This window comes from Arachis ipaensis, chromosome B1, assembly GCF_059453495.1.
Source record: "Arachis ipaensis isolate K30076 ecotype BB chromosome B1, ASM5945349v1, whole genome shotgun sequence".
Classification (NCBI taxonomy): domain Eukaryota; kingdom Viridiplantae; phylum Streptophyta; class Magnoliopsida; order Fabales; family Fabaceae; genus Arachis; species Arachis ipaensis.
In genome coordinates this window covers 52,596,668-52,613,534 of record NC_142436.1, presented here as the reverse complement: position 1 = coordinate 52,613,534, position 16,867 = coordinate 52,596,668, and the positions used below count along the sequence as shown (strand labels likewise).

The 16,867-nt window shown below is 41.2% G+C and overlaps 1 non-coding gene across 1 annotated transcript; it reads left to right on the top strand.

Moving 5' to 3' along the window:
- The first annotated feature begins 16,465 nt into the window (after nucleotides 1-16,465).
- LOC148576574 (small nucleolar RNA R71) lies at nucleotides 16,466-16,573 on the top strand. The gene has a single exon (XR_015902941.1). It is a non-coding gene; the product is annotated as a small nucleolar RNA R71 (small nucleolar RNA).
- The last annotated feature ends 294 nt before the right edge of the window (nucleotides 16,574-16,867 follow it).

Sequence of the window (16,867 nt, the reverse complement as noted above, 5' to 3'; positions counted from 1 at the left end):
TAATCTCCAACTCATTGATGCCCTATAAAGTCTAAAACATTCAACACACAGATCACGGCATCGAATGGAATAAAGGAGAATTAAAAATACATAATTAAAGTCTCTAGGAAGCAGTTTTCAAACATGTTATAAATTCAGGAAGGAATTATAATTTCATGCTAATTTAATGAATAAGTGGGTAGTGATCATGATAAAACCACACAATTAAACACAATATAAACCATAAAATAGTGGTTTATCAGGCACCCATTTTTTGTAACAGGAGACTAACAGGATTAATGAAGAAGCATGGGACAATTCATAAAGTTGCAACAGCTTACCATCCCTAAACTAATGGGCAAGCCGAGGTGTCAAACAGAGAAATTAAGCGTATCTTGCAAAAGATAGTAAAGCCTCATAGAAAAGACTGGAGCACCAGGCTACAAGATGCACTCTGGGCATATAGAACAGCATACAAGACACCCATTGGGATGAGTCCTTTCCGCTTGGTTTATGGAAAAGCTTGTCATCTCCCAGTTGAAGTCAAGCACAGAGCTTTTTGGGCAGTTAAGGAGTGCAACATGGGAATTGAGAAAGTCAGAGCTGAAAGGAAGTTGCAACTACAGGAACTAGAGAGCCTTCGCCTAGAAGCTTATGAAAACTCCTGAATATACAAGGAAAAGATGAAGGCTGTACATGATCAAAACATCAAGAAGAAAGAGTTCCAACCTGGGGATTTAGTCCTCCTTTACAAATCCCGACTAAGGCTCATGCCAGGAAAGTTGAGATCAAGATGGGAAGGTCCATACAGAGTAGAGAAGGCCGAACCGTACGGAGTTTATCACCTAAGCCATCCCTCAAGATCTGAACTCATTAAGGTTAATGGACAACGCCTGAAGCTATACCATGGCGAGAAGATGCAGAGAAACAAGGAGCTTGAGATCTTCCTCTTGGAAGATCCCCACATAGCCGAAGATTGAGCTAGTGGAGCGTCCAACTTACGGACGTTAAAGCAAAGTGCTAAGTGGGAGACAACCCACCATGGTATGATCGTTCTTTTCTTTATTTTTAGTTTTTCCTATTCAATAACTCTTCTCTTTTTTAGTACTTTCGTGCATCTGCATTTACATGTTTTTATTTCTTCAAAAAAAAATTTTTTGCTACGCGACGCGATCGCATCAGCGACGCGTCCGCGTCACAGGGAGAGTAAAGAAAAATAAAAATGAACAGAAAGTTACGCTGGAGTGTGGCTGGAGGCGTGCCAATGGCACAAATCAACCCACGCGACCGCGTCGCTGACGCGTTCGCGTCCCTTGGGAATCATGGCCTCCCATGCGACCGCGTGCCCTGAGTTTTCGACGTAAAAGGGTGCACAATGAAATATTGTGCGAGAGTGATGCTGGATTAGTGCTGGAAGCACAATCTTTATCACGCGACCACGTCGCCGACGCGGCCGCGTCATCCATTTTCTGGCGCACACTCACGCGATCGCGTGACCCACGCGATCGCGCCGTCCCAATTATGGCAAATAATTTAATTTGAACAGAGAGTTGTGCTGGAGCGAGGCTGCACTCGCGCCAGACGCATAACATGGGTCACGCGACCGCGTGACCGACGCGATCGTGTCACCATACTTGAAGCGCATCCATGCAAACGCGTGCCCCACGCGGCCGCGTTGCATGCGCCGCACAGCTCACCCTAAAATTGCCACTTATCTTATCTTTCTCTCCTCCAAATCCCAATTTTCCTTTTTCTTCCTTATTTCTCCCTTCCCCCCTCTATCTCACCTTTCACTCTCTATCTCTCTCACCTCCATTAACAAGGTTTTATTTTCTTCTTCCCTCCTTCTTTTTTTATCATTCTTATTATTTTATATGTATTTTCTTTTCTTTTCATTATTCATATTTTTTTTCTTTTCCTTTTTACATGGTGTTAGAAATTTACTTGTTTTTCTTTTTTGATTCATTATCCCTCATTATATGCTTGTGGATTGTTACAAATTATTTGACAATTATTTTTATTCTATTTAAGGGATTGCTTGCATGTTCACCTTCATATTTTCTATACCTTATTCAACATGCATGCTATGTGTTTGTGAAAAAGTCCATATAGCATTATGCACTTCTCTATGTTGTTATACTATTCAATGCTTGCTTTTCACAAATTCTCTTTACTATTGTATTAATTGAATTTAATTGTCAATACAAACGTGATGGTTTGTTACAAAGTATTGCTTGGTCTATGCTACTCATGCCCTTTGCCGGCATGCCAATAAACACCTTGCAGTCACTTGTCTTTCTATGCACTAGCTATTTTCCATTGTTGGCTTTTCACATGTACTCGAGAGCATGTGTTAATGTCATCTACATCCTAATGTGCACCCATCACCACTCTTCCGTTCTCTTCCTTGCTATATATCTATTTGAATTTAATTTACTTTCTCCTCTCTTTTCAGGATGGCCACCAAGAAAGGAAAGGAGAAAGCGACTCCTAAACCCCCAGCAAGAAGAGGCACTAAAAGAGCATTAGTGGCAGAGCCTTCTTCAACCGCAGTCAAGCCCTCAACAAAAAGAGTTAAGATGATAATAAAGGTTGATGAGAAGGAGAAAGCCTTTCCAGCAAAGGACACTGCGCGATTTCCCAATCGCTACTGTGAGCAGATGTTCCCTATCCTGGCAGAAAGAAACTATAACAATGAATACCTTCTTATCCTCCCGTCCAATATTGCTTCCTTTGTTGAGCCGCAAATTGAACGACGATAATGGGGTTTCCTACGGAGACAGCCAAGGCAGGTCAATCTTTCTTAGGTAGTTGAGTTCTACTCTAACTTCTACATGCCAACTCTGCAGTCTGTTTATGTCCGGCAGAAGCAAGTCCCCATCACAGAAGAGGCCATTCAACAAGCTCTGAGTCTTCCCCTATTCCAGAAGTAATGGACGCCTTCCAAGAAGCCGCACTTAAGAGCCAGAGGTACCAATTTGACTGGGACTCCGTTCTCGGAGTTATCGCCTTACCTGGCAGCCGTTGGATCTACAGATACCACCGTACCCGCCCTAAGAGAATCTTGGCCTCAGCACTTACCTTGGAGGCTCGCGTATGGGCACAGATCATGTCCCATTACGTATTTTCGAGCACTCATGAGTCCTCCTTCACTGCGGACATGGCTGTTTTACTATGGTGCATCCTTACAGACCAACCTCTACATCTCTCAAGACATATCCGGAATGCTATAGGACACGTACAAATTGCGGGCAACTTACCTTTCCCCGCCTTGATCTCAGATCTTGTCTCAGCAGCCAGAGTCTCCTACAAAGCTGGGGACACCAAAGCCGTGCTTCCACGGGATGATCAGTATGTCCCTAACGGGAAATACCTCAGACTCCCAACAGCCACTACAAACCTTCCTACTACTCCAGTTGAAGATAATCCTTATTCAACCACACAAGCACCTACAACTGATGAATTGCTCCAGCAGATAATCGAAAGGTTGGATCGGCAAGAACAGAAAGCAAAGACGAGAGAGCGCCGTAATGAGTGCCGATTCAAACACCTCAAGGAGCTACTCAAAGGACACTTCAAGGACTCGGATACCCCGGACTCCACTTCTTTTACCAGCACAGGGAGCCATGACGGTCCCGATTGTGGAGATACTGCTACCAGCCCACCCCTGTTCCTGACAGAAGGCACCGAGGACGGTGCAAAGCCCTAAGTGTGGGGAGGTCGGTCAATACCTGACTTCCGGAGGTAATTTCTCTTCTCTAGCACCAATAATTAGGATATTTTAGTTAGATTTTCTTTCTTTTATAGAATAGAATAAATTGCATAGGTTAGGATAGTTGCATGCATGTTCTACTTGATTGAAAAGACAATAAGTTTCTTTTAAGACTCTATCTTTTGAACAAAATTTCACTAATTTTTCAAAATTTTTATGATAAATTTGCTTGAGTTGTATTTGGAACATGACATTTGAGCTAAAGAACACACAACCTGTGAAATATTTGAGCCTTTATGTATGGTTACATTATTTAACCATAATTATTTCATTCTTGTGTGTTTACTTCTCTATGATTGTAATCTATATTTTGTTTTATCTTATATGTCTAATATTTATTATATTTTCATGCTTGCACATGATTGAGGCCATTATTTGTTTAAACTCACTTATCCAAATTAAGTCTACCCTTTTTAATTACCTTTGTTAACCACTTTGAGCCTTTAAATCCCATTTGTTCTATATTTTACCACATTACTAACCTTAAGCTGAAAAACAATTGTATATCCCAAATTGAATCTTTGGTTAGCTTGAGATAGAATTGTGTGTGCTAGTTAAGCATGGAAAATTGTGGGAACAAAAGTTGTTAAGGGAATGTGTCATGAGAATTTAATGGGAATTTGGATACCTACTCATGTGAAGCTATAAGAATTAAAAATCTATGTGCATTGATAAGCTATATTTATTTTAATGTCAAAAAAATTATATAAATAAATAAGGGGACAAAAATTATCCCAATGTTAAATTCAGAATTCAAAGATCAATGCACATATGATAGAATCAAATAAGAAGTTGATACATGAGTATGGATAGAAAAAGGGAATTCTGGGTAGCTAAGTATGAACTTTAAGATTACATTAAAAATATATAGGTTGGGTTGAAGCTTGGGTTAATTAAAGATTCAATTTATTAGCTCACTTGACCAAATGTATACCCATACCTGTACCTTAGCCCCATTACAACCTTAAAAAGACCTCATGATGTTTGCATTGGTATATTAACTGTTGTTGATTGGTTAGGAGAAGAACAAAAGTTAGAAAGCATGATTAGATAAGGATAGAGTGATTACCCTATACACTAGAGATTAGAGCGTACATACATTATCAGTGAGGGTTCAATGCTTGAATTTTCATGTTCCCTGCTTTCATGAGCTATCTTCTTGCACTTTTATCTGTTTTATTGTATAATGATAGAATTAGTGGAATTTGATTTGTAATTGTTTTGAAGAGCTTATTTACTTTTGATCAAGTGGGCAAGAATCATATAGTTGTATTTATTTATAGGCTTGCATTGCATTTCATGAGTTTCTACATGTTCATACTTATCTCCTTATCTCCTTCAATTAAGCATGAGGACATGCTAATGTTTAAGTGTGGGGAGGTTGATAAACCACTATTTTATGGTTTATATTGTGCTTAATTGTGTGGTTTTATCATGATCCTTACCCACTTATTCATTGAATTAACATGAAATTATAATTCCTTCCTGAATTTATAACATGTTTGAAAACTGCTTCCTAGAGACTTTAATTATGTATTTTTAATTCTCTTTTATTCCATTCGATGCCGTGATCTGTGTGTTGAGTGTTTCAGACTTTATAGGGCATGAATGAGTTGGAGATTGGAAAGGAAGCTAGCAAAAATGGAAGGAACACAAGAATTTGAGGAGGTAACCAGCGAGAAGTGACGCGGTCGCATGGCTCACGCGACCGCGCGAAGGAGAGCAAATCGCAGTGATGCGGCCGCTGGCTCAAACGGCCGCACGGATTGGAAAAGCTCAAGCGACGTGGTAGCGTGGACGACGCGAACGCGTGGCAAGGAAAAGCACGAATGACGCGTCCGCATAGATGACGCGATCGCGTGACATGTGCGATCTGCATAATCTGCAGAATTTGCTGGGGGCGATTTTGGACCTTATTTCGACCCAGTTTTTGGCCCGGAACAGCAGACCAGAGCCAGAGAATATGCAGAAAAAAAAAGAACAACATTCATTCTACATAGTTTGGGGAGTTTTTTTAGATCTAGTTTTACTCCTCTAGGTTTTTCTCTCTAGGATTTAGAATTTTAATTTTCAATTGGTCTTAGCATTGGAACATTGAGAAGAGTTATTTCCTCATCAAGATTTCGTCATTCTAGTTCGTTCTCTTAACTTGGTTTTATTCTTCCATGTTCTTTGCTTTGTTCAATTTTGTCATTTGAATACTTTCATGATTATTTAGTACAAGGATTATTTCTTCCATTTTAATTTATTTTCCATTCCAATAATCATGTCTTCTTTTAATTCCCTTTCATGTGTTATGGATTTTTTATTTACAATGAGTGAGTAGTTCCCTCACTTGATAGGGAGTTGATTGAAAGGAACTCTTGAGTTGGAAGGATTGAAAGAAAAATTGTAATTGGGTTAACTATTGGATTGTTATCTAATCACTAACACCAATCCCTTTGAACTAAGTGGGTTGCAACTCGTGAACAGATCTAGCATTGTTTGACTTTCCTTTACCTAGTAAAGGATAACTAAATAGAACAACTATTAATTATAAATTAATCTTGAAATCATCCCATCAATGATAGAGATTCCAACTAATCAACTCACAGTCAAGGCTTTTATTCATATTATTTGAATTTTCTCAATTTAATTTTCCACCTACTTAACTCAACTTCTTGGAACATCTGATTAATAAAATAGCACACTTTTTTGCAACTCGTTGGGAGACGACCTGGGACTTAAACTCCCAGTAATTTTTAATTTAAACTCTCTGTGACATATTTCTAAATTGATAGGCAAATTTTCGATGAGTTAAGAACTATACTTGTAATGTAACTATTTTAATAATTTTTAATTCACCAACTTCTGTGTCTCATCACTGACACAACCCCACAGTTTCTTCATGTAAGCGAATCGGCATTTGTTACGCCTCTCATAGCGATTTATCTTCTCATAAAGCTCTACAAGCAATTGATGGGTTGACTTTGGTGGTGCGGACGAAGGGGTAGGAATGGCGGAATGAGGGGCTTTGTCATAGCTCGTGGTGTCCATGGGAGGCTGAAGATATCTTCCGCTCGGGACAACATGGCCCTTTGTCAGAATTATGGCTTTCATGTCCTTAGCCTCACAAGGGACACCAACACCGGCAACTAAATCTGATACCAAAGCAAGAACCGGTAGATTACCCTTGGCATGGACTCGACCCATCGCTTGTCGAATGAGGAGAGGGATGCTGACCGGCTTCTCCGTGAGAATGCACCAAACAAGGAGGGCGAGTTCCGCTGTGAAGGATGACTTATGGGTGCTCGGAAGCACGTAATGAGATAAGATCTGGGCCCATGCGCGGGCCTCCACAGTAAGGTGGCGGGCGTCAATGCACTTAGGCCACATCCTGAGTCTTCCTTGGGTCCAAAATGCCTCTGGTTCGGCAATGACTCGAAGGATCGAGTCCCAATCAAACCCAAATTCAAGCCGCTGACGTAGGACCTCTTGGTAACCATCCATATCCTCCGGTACCGGCGGAATATGAAGCACTCGCTGAATAGCCTCTTCTGAAATTGGGACTTGCTTCCGGCGCACGTAGACCGACTGAAGAGACGGAGTGTGGTAATTGGTGTAGAATTCCACCACCCACAAGAGGTTCGTCTCCTATGGTTTGCGCAATAGAAACCCCCATCCTCTCTGCTCAACGCGGGGTAGCACACATGGAGCAATGTGGTCCCGGGGAGCAAGTAGGTGCTCGGAATGATAGTTCCTCTCAACTATGGCGGAAAACATGAGCTCACAGTAACGGTTAGGGAACCTTGTGGGGTCCCTTGCCGGTTCGCTCTTCTCTTGTTCGTCAACATGAACGTTTTCCTTCGCCTTCTTTGAGAGGGGCTTAGCGCCCAAACTGGGACGTGCCTTGGATGTTGAGGTTTAGGGTTCCCTTTTTATGGCTGGTTTCTTCGATGCCTTCTCCTTGCATTTCTTGGTGGCCATCCTAAAAAGGGAAGGGAGGGGAGAACATTAAACCCAAATAATCAACATTTAGAAAAATAACATGCAAGTGAAAAGTATGAACGGAATGGTGCGTCTTGAGGACATGACAGCTGCAACATGCGATTAAGACACTAACAGAATCAAGTGTCATAACACTTAGCATGTGATGCAAGAGTGAGTAAAGCATGCAAAAGGCATGAGAAGGATAAACTCAAGCATCAACACTAATATGGAAGCAAGTAATGGGAATGAGCATAAGAATAGTAAACATGAAGCAAAATAGGCTCAACACACACAAAGAAAGGTAAGTGTATGAAGAAGAGGCACCAAGTTAAAAGCACAAGGTCAAAATTGAACTAAAATGGTGTATGTGCCTTTCATCAAACATTTGGCGTGCAATATTCAAACAATGGACAATTATGAAGAAATCAACCATGTAAAATCCCAAAAGAAATACCAATCAACTACACACACCACATAGTCATAAAGGAATCAAGAAACATAAAAATGATCCATCAAAGCAAGAGAAATCCAAAGTTAAACACCCATGCAAATATGAAAAGAAAGAAAGCAACCAAGCAAGAACTAATCAAGAAAAATGCAACTAAGAAGAGAGAAAGAAAAATTAAATGCAACTACTAAGAGAGGGAAAATGTAGAATAGGAGACAAAAAGAAAGAGTAGGGATGAACCTTGAGAAGAAGAAGAGCAAGATGGAGTGTGGGTAAAAGAGATGGAATAAGAGTAAAGAGAAAAAGAGGAGAGAGAAAGTATGGGCCCACCAGAGGTGGTGGTGGTCGCCGGCAGAGCGGCGGTGGCCGGAGATAAGGTAATAAGGTGATGGGGGAAGATGGAGGAAGAGAATGGATGGAAGAATGAGAGTGGAAGAAGGGAGTTGAAAACAAAAGATGAAATAGGACGCGCATGTTCATTACTTGCGTCCAGGTTGTGACGCGTGCGCGCACGCCACGCGTAATTGAAGGCGACGCGTAAGCGTCTCCCACGCGTACGCATGGGTTGCAAGGAAGCGAAGGGACGCGTATGCGTCAGGTGACGCGCACGCGTGGGTGGGGTTGTGTCCAGTCACGAAGTGGGCACAGAGCAGGCATAACTCTCTGGTTTTTGGCCCGGAAGTGGCGTGCAGCAGAATCGACGTGTACGCGTCTATCACGCTCATGCGTGGATTTTAAATTGGCGAATGACGCGTACGCGTCGCCCACGCTTACGCGTGGGTTGCCTGGCACAGTTTTGGCATAAAGGGGGCATAACTCTCTGGAGTTTTGTACCAGAGTGGCCAAAATTTGCAGCCGACGCGTACGCGTCGCCTATGCATGGGGTTTGCGAATTTGTAGGGGGCGCATAGGCGCCAGGCACGCTTGCGCGTGGGTCATGGTTGTGCCCCAAGAACAAAGTGGGCACACTGGAGGCACAACTCTCGGGTTCTAGTACTATGGGCTGCGAAAAATGCATCCACGCGTACGCGTGAGGCACGCTTGCGCGTGGATGCCCCCCCCCCCCTTTTTTTTTACAACATGCAAAAAAGCAGTTTAAACACATTCTTGGCAGGCAGTCAAGCTAGGTAGTCAAGAAAACACTCACAAATTCATGCACTTACTCAAAATAAAACATTTTCTCTAACCTTATCAATTTATCCATACCAAGATTGATGAAATCTACATGAATATCCTAACAATTCAACAAAATCAACAAAAGCTAACCTACCTAAGCAAACTCAACAACACCAAGAAATCACAAAATTCACAAGAATCTAAAGCTAGAAGCAAGAAAGTATACACAAGAAAGATCTTATCATAGTGGGGTGTCTCCCACCAAGCACTTTTCTTTAACGTCCTTAAGTTGGACGATCATGCGCTTAAGCTTCCTCTCCTTTTAGTGCATCCTCAAGCAGAAACACCTCAACTTCCCTTGGTAATTTGTAGCCATGGTACTTCTTCACTCTGTGTCCATTCACCTTCAAAGTTGTCTCACTTTGAGGGTCAAATAATTCTACTACACCATAGGGCTTTACCTCATTTACTCTGAAGGGTCCTTCTCATCTTGAACGGAGCTTCCCAGGCATGAATCTGAGCCTCGAGTTGTAGAGGAGAACTTCTCACCTTCTTGAAAATCCTTCTTTCGGATATGGTGATGATGAAATGCCTTAGTCTTTTGGTATGCAAAATCGTGATCGTTCATTCCTTGGTAACGGCGCTAAAAACTTAATACGCACGTTCATAATCTTAATTCTTCTTCACAACTTCGCACAACTAACCAGCAAGTGCACTGGGTCGTCCAAGTAATAAACCTTACGTGAGTAAGGGTCGATCCCACGGAGATTGTCCGCTTGAAGCAATCTATGGTCACCTTGTAAATCTCATTCAGGCGGATTTCAAATGGTTATGGTGAATTGATAATTAAAATATAAAATAGGATAGAAATACTTATGTAATTCATTGGTGAGAATTTCAGATAAGCGTATGGAGATGCTTTTGTTCCTTCTGAACCTCTGCTTTCCTACTGTCTTCATCCAATCCTTCATACTCCTTTCCAAGACAAGCTTTATGTAGGGCATCACCGTTGTCAATGGCTACTTCCCATCCTCTCAGTGAAAATGGTCCAAAATGCGTTGTCACTGCACGGCTAATAATCTGTCGGTTCTCGATCATACTGGAATATGATTCAGTAATTCTTTTGCGTCTGTCACTACGCCCAACACTTGCGAGTTTGAAGTTCGTCATAGCCATCCCTTCCCAGATCCTACTCGGAATACCACAGACAAAGTTTAGACTTTCCGGATCTCAAGAATGGCCGCCAATAATTCTAGCCTATACCACGAAGACCCTGATCGTAGATCAGAAGGCTAAGAGATATGCATTCAAGCTTGCTTTCATGTAGAACGGAAGTGTTTGTCAGGCACGCGTTCATAAGTGAGAATGGTGATAAGCGTCACATAATCATCACATTCATCATGTTCTTGTGTGTGAATGAATATCTTAGAAAAGAAATAGGCTTGAATTGAATAGAAAAACAATAGTACTTTGCATTAATTCATGAGGAACAACAGAGCTCCACAGCTTAATCTATGGTGTGTAGAAACTCTACCGTTGAAAATACATAAGTGAAAATAGGGTAGACATGGCCGAGTGGCCAGCCTCCCATGGAGGTCTAAAGATCTAAAAATGATCAAAAGATCCCCCGATTCCCCTAGTAAAAAGTTCTATTTATACTAAACTAGTTACTAGGGTTACAGAAATAAGTAATTGATGCAGAAATCCACTTCCGGGCCCACTTGGTGTGTTCTTGGGCTGAGCATTGAAGCTTTCATGTGTAGAGGTCTTCCTTGGAGTTAAACGCCTGTTTGTAACCTGTTTCTGGCGTTTAACTCTGCTTTGCAACCTGTTTCTGGCGTTTAACTCCAGAATAGGGCAGAGAGCTGGCATTGAACGCCATTTTGCATCGTCTAAACTCGGGTAAAGTATGGACTATTATATATTGCTGGAAAGCCCTGGATGTCTACTTTCCAATGCAATTGAGACCGCGCCATTGGGACTCCTTTAACTCCAAAAAATTCACTTTGAGTGCAGGGAGGTCAGAATCCAACAGCATCTGCAATCCTTCTTCAACCTCTGAATCTGATTTTTGCTCAAGTCCCTCAATTTCAGCCAGAAATTACCTGAAATCACAGAAAAACACACAAACTCATAGTAAAGTCGAGAAATGTGATTTTTATTTAAAAACTAATAAAAATGTATTAGAAACTAACTAAATCATACTAAAAACTACATAAAAACAATGCCAAAAAGCGTATAAATTATCCGCTCATCACAACATCAAACTTAAATTGTTGCTTGTCCCCAAGAAACTAAAAATCAAATAGGATAAAAAGAAGAGAATATACTATAAATTCCAAAATATCAATTAAACTTAGCTCCAATCAGATGAGCGGGACTAGTAGCTTTTTGCCTCTTGAATAGTTTTGGTATCTCACTTTATCCATTGAAGTTCAGAATGATTAGCATCTATAGGAACTTATATTTTAGATAGTGTTATTGATTCTCCTAGTTCAGTATGTTGATTCTTGAACACAGCTACTTTATGAGTCTTGGCCGTGGCCCTAAGCACTCTGTTTTCCAGTATTACCACTGGATACATACATGCCACAGACACATAACTGGGTGAACATTTTCAGATTGTGACTCAGCTTTGCTAAAGTCCCCAATTAGAGGTGTCCAGAGTTCTTAAGCACACTCTTTTTTTGCTTTGGACCTTGACTTTAACCACTCAGTCTCAAGTTTTCACTTGACACCTTCACGCCACAAGCACATGGTTAGGGACAACTTGGTTTAGCCGCTTAGGCCAGGATTTTATTCCTTTAGGCCCTCCTATCCACTGATGCTCAAAGCCTTGGATCCTTTTTATTACCCTTGCCCTTTGGTATAAAGGGTTATTGGCTTTTTGCTCTTGCCTTTTGGTTTAAAGAGCTTCTGGCTTTTTCTGCTTGCTTTTTCTTTTTTTTTATTTTTTTTCGCCATTTTTCTTTTCTCTTCTCTTTTTTTCTTCGCAAGCTTTTGTATTCACTGCTTTTTCTTGCTTCAAGAATCAATTTTATGATTTTTCAAATTATCAATAACATTTCTCCTTTTTCATCATTCTTTCAAGAGCCAACATATTTAACATTCATAAACCACAATATCAAAAGACATATGCACTGTTCAAGAATTCATTCAGAAAACAAAAAGTATTGTCACCACATCAAAATAATTAAACTAGTTTCAAGGATGAATTCAAAACCATGTACTTCTTGTTCTTTTGTTTTTAGAACAGTTTTCAATTAAGAGAGGTGATGGATTCATAGGACATTCATAGCTTTAAGACATAGATACTTAAACACTAATGATCATGTAATAAAGACACAAACATAAATAAACATGAAGCATAGTAAACGAAAAACAGGAAAATAAGAACAAGGAGATTAAGGAACGGGTCCACCTTAGTGAGGGTGGCATCTTCCTCTTCTTGAAGAACCAATGGTACTCTTGAGCTCCTCTATGTCTCTTCCTTGTCTTTGTTGCTCCTCCCTCATAGCTCTTTGATCTTCTCTAATCTCATGGAGGATGATGGAGTGCTCTTGGTGCTCCATCCTTAGTTGTCCCATGTTGGAACTTAATTCTCCTAGGGAAGTGTTGATTTGCTCCCAATAGTTTTGTGGAGGGAAGTGCATCCCTTGAGGCATCTCAGGGATTTCATGGTGAGGAATTTCCTCATGCTCTTGTTGAGGTCCATGATCTCTTGTTTGTTCCATATTTTTCTTAGTGATGGGCTTGTCCTCATCAATGAGGATGTCTCCCTCTATGTCAATTCCAGCCGAATTGCAGAGGTGGTAAATAAGGTGAGGAAAGGCTAACCTTGCCAAAGTGGAAGACTTGTTAGCCACCTTATAGAGTTCTTGAGGTATAATCTCATGAACTTCCACTTCCTCCCCAATCATGATACTATGGACCATGATGGCCCGGTCTACAGTAACTTCAGACCGGTTGCTAGTAGGAATAATTGAGCGTTGGATGAACTCCAACCATCCTCTAGCTACAGGCTTAAGGTCCGGTCTTCTCAATTGAACCGGCTTGCCTCTTGAGTCAACTTTCCATTAAGCTCCTTCCACACATATGTCCATGAGGACTTGGTCCAACCTTTGATCAAAGTTGACCCTTCTAGTGTAGGGGCGTACGTTTTCTTGCATCATTGGCAAGTTGAACGCCAACTTTACATTTTCCAGACTGAAATCTAAGTATTTTCCCCGAACCATGGTAAGCCAATTCTTTGGATTCGGGTTCACACTTTGATCATGGTTCCTAGTAATCCATGCATTTGCATAGAACTCTTGAACCATTAAGATCCCGACTTGTTGAATATGATTAGAGAGAACTTCCCATCCTCTTCTTCTAATCTCTTGTCGGATCTCTGGATATTCGCTCTTTTTGAGCTTGAAAGGAACCTCAGGGATCACTTTCTTCTTGGCCAAAACTTCATAGAAGTGGTCTTGATGGACCTTTGAGATGAATCTCTCCATCTCCCATGACTCAGAGGTGGAAGTAATTGCCTTCCCTTTCCTCTTTCTTGAGGTTTCTCTGGCCTTAGGTGCCATTAATGGTTATGGAAAAACAAAAACCAATACTTTTACCACACCAAACTTAAAATGTTTGCTCGTCCTCGAGCAAAAGAAGAAAGAAAGAAGGAGAAAAGGAAGAAAAATAGAGGAGAAGGAGAGATGTGTGTATTCGGCCAAGGGGAAGAAGAAAGGGTTGTGTTAGGTAAAAAAGAAGAAAGAATGAGGGGTTTATATAGGAGAGTGGGGGAGGTTTAGGGTTTGGCCATTAGGGTTGGGTTTAGGAGGGAAAAGAGTTTGAATTTTGGAGGTAGGTGGGGTTTATGGGGAAGAGTGGAGGGATGTGAGTGGCTAAGAGGTGATGGGGAAGAGTGATTGAGGTAATTGGTGAAGGGTATTTAGGGAAGAGGGTTATGAAAAGGTGTGAAGAGAGAGAGTTAGGGTAGGTGGGGATCCTGTGAGGTCTACAGATCCTGAGGGGTCAAGAATTTAGCATCCCTACTCTAATTAGGCATGCAAAATGCCCTTTGTATGCAATACTGGCGTTTAACGCCAGACTGCTGCCTGTTTTTGGCATTAAACGCCCAAATGTAGCCTGTTTCTGGCGTTTAACGCCACTTCCATGCTTTGTTCTGGTATTAAACGCCAATCTGGTACTTGTTTCTGGCATTTAACGCCAGCTTGATGCTTCTTTCTGGCGTTAAACGCCAGTTTGATGCTTCTTACTGGCGTTTAAACGCCAGTAAGCTCTTCCTACAGGGTGAGCTATTTTTTATGCTGTTTTTTATTCTGTTTTTTATTTTTCAGTAGTTTTTGTGACTCCACATGATCATCAACCTAAAAAAAACATAAAATAACAATAGAAAATAAATAGATATAATTAAATAACATTGGGTTGCCTCCTAACAAGCGCTTCTTTAAAGTCAATAGCTTGACAGTGAGCTCTTATGGAGCCTCACAGATATTCAGAGCATTGTTGGGACCTCCCAACACCAAACTTAGAATTTGAATGTGGGGGTTCAACACCAAACTTAGAGTTTGGTTGTGGCCTCCCAATACCAAACTTAAAGTTTGACTGTGGGGGCTTTGGTTGACTCTGCAGTGAGAGAAGCTTTTCATGCTTACTCTCCATGGTTACAGAAGGAGATCCTTGAGTTTTAAACACAAGGTTGTCCTCATTCAGTTGAAGGACCAATTCTCCTCTGTCCACATCAATCACAGCTCTTGCTGTGGCTAGGAAGGATCTTCCAAGGATGATGGAGTCATCCCCATCCTTCCCAGTGTCTAGGATTATTAAATCAACAGGGATGTAAAGGCCTTCAACCTTTACTAGCACGTCCTCTACTAGTCTATAAGCCTGTTTTCTTGAGTTGTCTGCCATCTCTAATGAGATTCTGGTAGCTTGCACCTCAAAGATCCTAAGTTTCTCCATTACAGAGAGTGGCATTAAGTTTATTCCTGACCCCAGGTCATATAGAGCCTTCTCAAAGGTCATGGTGCCTATGTTACAGGGATTAGGAATTTACCAGGATCCTGTTTCTTTTGAGGTAGAGTTTGCTGAACCAAGGCATTTAGTTCCTTGATGAGCAATGGAGGTTCATCCTCCCAAGTCTCATTACCAAATAATTTGGCATTCAGCTTCATGATTGCTCCTAAATATTGAGCAACTTGCTCTTCAGCAATGTCTTCATCTTCTTCAGAAGATGAATAGTCATCAGAGCTCATGAATGGTAAAAGGAGGTTCAATGGAATCTCTATGGTCTCTAAATAAGCCTCAGATTCCTTTGGTTCCTCAAAAGAAAACTCCTTATTGGTCAGTGAACGTCCCAGGAGGTCTTCCTCACTAGGATTCACGTCCTCCTCCTCCTCTTTGGGTTCGGCCACACCAAGTAAGGTAATGGCCTTGCACTCTCTTTTTGGATTCTCTTCTGTATTGCTTGGGAGAGTACTAGGAGGGGTTTCAGTGACTCTTTTACTCAGCTGGCCCACTTGTGCCTCCAAATTTCTAATGGAGGACCTTGTTTTATTCATGAAACTTAAAGTGGCCTTAGATAGATCAGAGACTATATTTGCTAAGCTAGATGGATTTTGCTCAGAATTCTCTGTCTGTTGCTGAGTGGATGATGAAAAAGGCTTGCTATTGCGAAACCTGTTTCTTCCACCATTATTAAAGCCTTGTTGAGGCTTTTGTTGATCCTTCCATGAGAAATTTGGATGATTTCTCCATAAGGGATTATAGGTATTTATATAGGGTTCCCCCATGTAATTCACCTCTGCTATTGCAGGGTTCTCAGGATCATAAGCTTCTTCTTCAGAAGATGCCTCTTGAGTACTGTTGGATGCAACTTGCAATCCATTCAGACTCTGAGAAATCATATTGACTTGCTAAGTCAATATTTTATTCTGAGCCAATATGGCATTCAGAGTATCAATTTCAAGAACTCCCTTCCTCTGAGGCATCCCATTACTCACAGGATTCCTTTCAGAAGTGTACATGAACTGGTTATTTGCAACCATGTCAATGAGTTCCTGAGCTTCTGCAGGCATTTTCTTTAGGTGAATGGATCCACTTGCAGAATAGTCCAATGACATCTTTGATAATTCAGACAGACCATCATAGAATATATCCAGGATGGTCCATTCTGAAAGCATGTCAAAAGGACACTTTTTGGTCAGTTGCTTGTATCTCTCCCAAGCTTCATAGAAGGATTCACCTTCTTTCTATTTGAAGGTTTGAACATCCACTCTAAGCTTGCTAAGCTTTTGAGGAGGAAAGAACTTGGCTAAGAAAGCCGTGACCAGCTTATCCCAAGAGTTCAGGCTATTCTTAGGTTGAGAGTCCAACCATATTCTAGCTCTGTCTCTTACAGCAAACAGGAAAAGTATAAGCCTGTAGACCTCGGGATCAACCCCATTGGTCTTAACAGTATCACAGATCTGCAAGAATTCAGTTAAGAACTGAAAAGGATCTTCTGATGGAAGTCCATGAAACTTGCAATTCTGTTGCATCAGAGAAACTAATTGAGGCTTTAGCTCAAAATTGTTTGC